This window comes from Styela clava, chromosome 15, assembly GCF_964204865.1.
Source record: "Styela clava chromosome 15, kaStyClav1.hap1.2, whole genome shotgun sequence".
In the NCBI taxonomy this organism is placed as follows: domain Eukaryota; kingdom Metazoa; phylum Chordata; class Ascidiacea; order Stolidobranchia; family Styelidae; genus Styela; species Styela clava.
The window spans coordinates 2967501-2972500 of record NC_135264.1 but is presented as its reverse complement, the minus strand read 5'-3'; the positions used below and the strand labels follow the sequence as shown (position 1 = coordinate 2972500).

Below are 5000 nucleotides of genomic sequence, written 5' to 3'. Positions count from 1 at the left end.
CGTCGCCGGCATCGGCGTCGAAAGAAGCCGAGCCGAAAAAAGTTAAAGTACAAACGTGCAAGCATACTAACCTAACCCTGGGTAAGGCATGTCAGAGCGAAAGACAGTAATTTCGAATGAGCCAAGAAAGAGCGGTGCGGGGCCGGTCGGAGCGCACCCTTTTCTCGGTGGCTGGCGGGCGAGAGAGTGCTGCGTCGCCGGCATCGGCGTCGAAAGAAACCGAGCCGAAAAAAGTTAAAGTACAAACGTGCAAGCATACTAACCTAACCCTAGGTAAGGCATGTCAGAGCGAAAGACAGTAATTTCGAATGAGCCAAGAAAGAGCGGTGCGGGGCCGGTCGGAGCGCACCCTTTTCTCGGTGGCTGGCGGGCGAGAGAGTGCTGCGTCGCCGGCATCGGCGTCGAAAGAAACCGAGCCGAGAAAAGTTAAAGTACAAACGTGCAAGCATACTAACCTAACCCTAGGTAAGGCATGTCAGAGCGAAAGACAGTAATTTCGAATGAGCCAAGAAAGAGCGGTGCGGGGCCGGTCGGAGCGCACCCTTTTCTCGGTGGCTGGCGGGCGAGAGAGTGCTGCGTCGCCGGCATCGGCGTCGAAAGAAGCCGAGCCGAAAAAAGTTAAAGTACAAACGTGCAAGCATACTAACCTAACCCTAGGTAAGGCATGTCAGAGCGAAAGACAGTAATTTCGAATGAGCCAAGAAAGAGCGGTGCGGGGCCGGTCGGAGCGCACCCTTTTCTCGGTGGCTGGCGGGCGAGAAAGTGCTGCGTCGCCGGCATCGGCGTCGAAAGAAGCCGAGCCGAAAAAAGTTAAAGTACAAACGTGCAAGCATACTAACCTAATCCTAGGTAAGGCATGTCAGAGCGAAAGACAGTAATTTCGAATGAGCCAAGAAAGAGCGGTGCGGGGCCGGTCGGAGCGCACCCTTTTCTCGGTGGCTGGCGGGCGAGAGAGTGCTGCGTCGCCGGCATCGGCGTCGAAAGAAGCCGAGCCGAAAAAAGTTAAAGTACAAACGTGCAAGCATACTAACCTAACCCTAGGTAAGGCATGTCAGAGCGAAAGACAGTAATTTCGAATGAGCCAAGAAAGAGCGGTGCGGGGCCGGTCGGAGCGCACCCTTTTCTCGGTGGCTGGCGGGCGAGAGAGTGCTGCGTCGCCGGCATCGGCGTCGAAAGAAGCCGAGCCGAAAAAAGTTAAAGTACAAACGTGCAAGCATACTAACCTAACCCTAGGTAAGGCATGTCAGAGCGAAAGACAGTAATTTCGAATGAGCCAAGAAAGAGCGGTGCGGGGCCGGTCGGAGCGCACCCTTTTCTCGGTGGCTGGCGGGCGAGAGAGTGCTGCGTCGCCGGCATCGGCGTCGAAAGAAACAGAGCCGAAAAAAGTTAAAGTACAAACGTGCAAGCATACTAACCTAACCCTAGGTAAGGCATGTCAGAGCGAAAGACAGTAATTTCGAATGAGCCAAGAAAGAGCGGTGCGGGGCCGGTCGGAGCGCACCCTTTTCTCGGTGGCTGGCGGGCGAGAGAGTGCTGCGTCGCCGGCATCGGCGTCGAAAGAAGCCGAGCCGAAAAAAGTTAAAGTACAAACGTGCAAGCATACTAACCTAACCCTAGGTAAGGCATGTCAGAGCGAAAGACAGTAATTTCGAATGAGCCAAGAAAGAGCGGTGCGGGGCCGGTCGGAGCGCACCCTTTTCTCGGTGGCTGGCGGGCGAGAGAGTGCTGCGTCGCCGGCATCGGCGTCGAAAGAAACCGAGCCGAAAAAAGTTAAAGTACAAACGTGCAAGCATACTAACCTAACCCTAGGTAAGGCATGTCAGAGCGAAAGACAGTAATTTCGAATGAGCCAAGAAAGAGCGGTGCGGGGCCGGTCGGAGCGCACCCTTTTCTCGGTGGCTGGCGGGCGAGAGAGTGCTGCGTCGCCGGCATCGGCGTCGAAAGAAGCCGAGCCAAAAAAAGTTAAAGTACAAACGCGATGCTAATGAGCGAGCCGTTGTCTCGACTAATATGTAGGGGGCGTTCGATCGAGCGTCTGGCTTGAGCGCTTGTCGGCCTAGCAGAACGGTCGCATTGTTATGCCCGGGTTTTAGGCACCGCTGCAGGCGGCCGGCAGAGCTCTTGTTTGTGCGAAACTGAATGGATCGAGCCCGAGAGAGGGCGAGCAAAGAAAAAACGCAAATCGCTCCGCCTGGCACTGCCGGCGAGAGCGTGGACGTCGCGGCCAGCGACTGTCGAAGCTGAGTACGGCCGCAGGCGATCGCCTCGGTCTTAAACGAATGCGACGAGCACGCGCCGGGCGGCCCAGCAAGGGCCGAGCGCAGCTGTCGCAGCTATCTGGTTGATCCTGCCAGTAGTGATATGCTTGTCTCAAAGATTAAGCCATGCAGGTGCAAGTACGAGTTCTCGTAAAGCGAAACTGCGAATGGCTCATTAAATCAGTCTTGGTTTATTTGGTCTCGTAAGCGAAGTGGATAACTGTGGTAATTCTAGAGCTAATACATGCATTAAGCGCCGACTTCGGGAGGCGCGCTTTTATCAGATCAAAACCGACCGGGTTCGTCCTGTGACGTTTGATGACTCTGGATAACCACGCGGATCGTACGGTCTCTGCACCGACGACGTATCATTCAAGTGTCTGCCCTATCAACTGTCGAAGGTACGCTACGTGCCTACCTTTGTGATAACGGGTAACGGGGAATCAGGGTTCGATTCCGGAGAGGGAGCCTGAGAAACGGCTACCACATCCAAGGAAGGCAGCAGGCGCGCAAATTACCCATTCCCGACACGGGGAGGTAGTGACGAAAAATAACAATACAGGACTCTAACGAGGCCCTGTAATTGGAATGAGTACATCCTAAAACTCTTAACGAGTATCCATTGGAGGGCAAGTCTGGTGCCAGCAGCCGCGGTAATTCCAGCTCCAACAGTGTATGCTAAAGTTGTTGCGGTTGAAAAGCTCGTAGTTGGATTTTGGGCGAGCGCCGCCGGTCCGTCGCAAGGCGTGTCACTGGTTGCGTTCGCCTCACCTTCGGTTCTCCGTCGGTGCTCTTGACTGAGTGTCGGCGGTGGCCGATAAGTTTACTTTGAAAAAATTAGAGTGTTCAAAGCAGGCTGTTCGCCTGCATAGTGTTGCATGGAATAATGGAATAGAACCTCGGTTCTATTTTGTTGGTTTTCGGAGCACGAGGTAATGATTAAGAGGGACAGACGGGGGCGTCCGTACTCTGCCGTTAGAGGTGAAATTCTTGGATCGGCGGAAGACGAACTACTGCGAAAGCATTCGCCAAGAATGTTTTCTTTAATCAAGAGCGAAAGTCAGAGGTTCGAAGACGATCAGATACCGTCCTAGTTCTGACTATAAACGATGCCAACTAGCGATCGGGAGGCGTTACCATGACGACCTTTCCGGCAGCTTCCGGGAAACCAAAGTCTTTGGGTTCCGGGGGAAGTATGGTTGCAAAGCTGAAACTTAAAGGAATTGACGGAAGGGCACCACCAGGAGTGGTGCCTGCGGCTTAATTTGACTCAACACGGGGAAACTCACCCGGCCCGGACACAGGTAGGATTGACAGATTGAGAGCTCTTTCTTGATTCTGTGGGTGGTGGTGCATGGCCGTTCTTAGTTGGTGGAGCGATTTGTCTGGTTAATTCCGATAACGAACGAGACTCTGGCATGCTAAATAGTTACGCGACCTTCTCGGTCGGCGTCTAACTTCTTAGAGGGACTAGTGGCGTTTAGCCACACGAGATTGAGCAATAACAGGTCTGTGATGCCCTTAGATGTCCGGGGCCGCACGCGCGCTACACTGAGTGAAGCAGCGAGTGTCTAACCTAGGCCGAAAGGTCCGGGTAACCCGTTGAACCTCATTCGTGATTGGGATAGGGACTTGCAATTGTTTCCCTTGAACGAGGAATTCCCAGTAAGCGCAAGTCATCAACTTGCGTTGATTACGTCCCTGCCCTTTGTACACACCGCCCGTCGCTACTACCGATTGAATGGTTTAGTGATATCCTTGGATCGGCCCCGTCGCGGCTGGCAACGGCCGCGTCGGCGTGTCGAGAAGACGATCAAACTTGATCATTTAGAGGAAGTAAAAGTCGTAACAAGGTTTCCGTAGGTGAACCTGCGGAAGGATCATTACCGAAGGTGGTGGTAGGCCCCGGCCGACCGCGCACTGAATTGTCTTTGGGTGCCGCCGAGAGGGCGGCCGTCAATCGGGGTTCCGCCCCGTGCGACACGCGTAACACGTTGGCATAGCAAGGCAGCCGAGTGCGATGGTGGCTTCTGGGCACCGCGCTCGATGTGCCGCCGGCCCAGCCCGGCGGTCGCTCGGCGCCGTTTGTTGGTGTTTTTGTGCAGTTGTTGTCGGTGGTGGTTTTGTGGTCGATCCCACAGTGTGACGTCCGCGCGCTTCGGCGCCGGGCGAAACGTCGAGGACGACTCTTAACGGTGGATCACTCGGCTCGCGAGTCGATGAAGGACGCAGCCAAGTGCGAGAAGTAATGTGAATTGCAGAACACATTGAACGTCGACCTTCTGAACGCGAATTGCGGTCTCGGGTCAATCCCGGGACCGCGTCTGCCTCAGGGTCGCGTTCGTCCTCACCCGAGGGCCGTCGCCTGGCCTCTGCGAAGACGGCCGGGCGTCGCCCCAAGTTGAAGCGGTCGCCGAGCTTTCTCGGCGCGACCGCGTGTCCCGTACACCGCCGGCCCCTCGACGTGTTCAACTACGTTCGAGGGGCGGGTCCAGGTCGGTCGGTCCGGTCACGAGATCAAGACCGACCGTGGGCCAAGGCGGCGACGGTACGCGCTCGGTCGGCGCCGGCGGCGACGACTTGCGATGCCAGCGGGCCGTGTAAGAAGCGGCCCGCTTGACACATACGACCTGAGTTCAGGCGAGAGCACCCGCTGAATTTAAGCATATTATTAAGCGGAGGAAAAGAAACCAACAGGGATTCCCTGAGTAACGGCGAGTGAACCGGGAAGAGTCCAGCGTC

At 55.6% G+C, this 5000-nt stretch overlaps 2 non-coding genes and 1 pseudogene across 2 annotated transcripts; all 3 read left to right on the top strand.

Annotated features, from left to right (window-relative positions):
* Nucleotides 1–2334: 2334 nt before the first annotated feature.
* LOC144413361 (small subunit ribosomal RNA) lies at nt 2335–4144 on the top strand. Its single transcript, XR_013469395.1, has one exon. It is a non-coding gene; the product is annotated as a small subunit ribosomal RNA (ribosomal RNA).
* A 298-nt stretch (nt 4145–4442) lies between these two features.
* Nucleotides 4443–4596, top strand: LOC144413166 (5.8S ribosomal RNA). The gene has a single exon (XR_013469203.1). It is a non-coding gene; the product is annotated as a 5.8S ribosomal RNA (ribosomal RNA).
* Nucleotides 4597–4884: 288 nt separating this feature from the next.
* LOC144413529 (large subunit ribosomal RNA) overlaps nt 4885–5000 on the top strand; it is a 3692-nt pseudogene continuing 3576 nt past the window's right edge.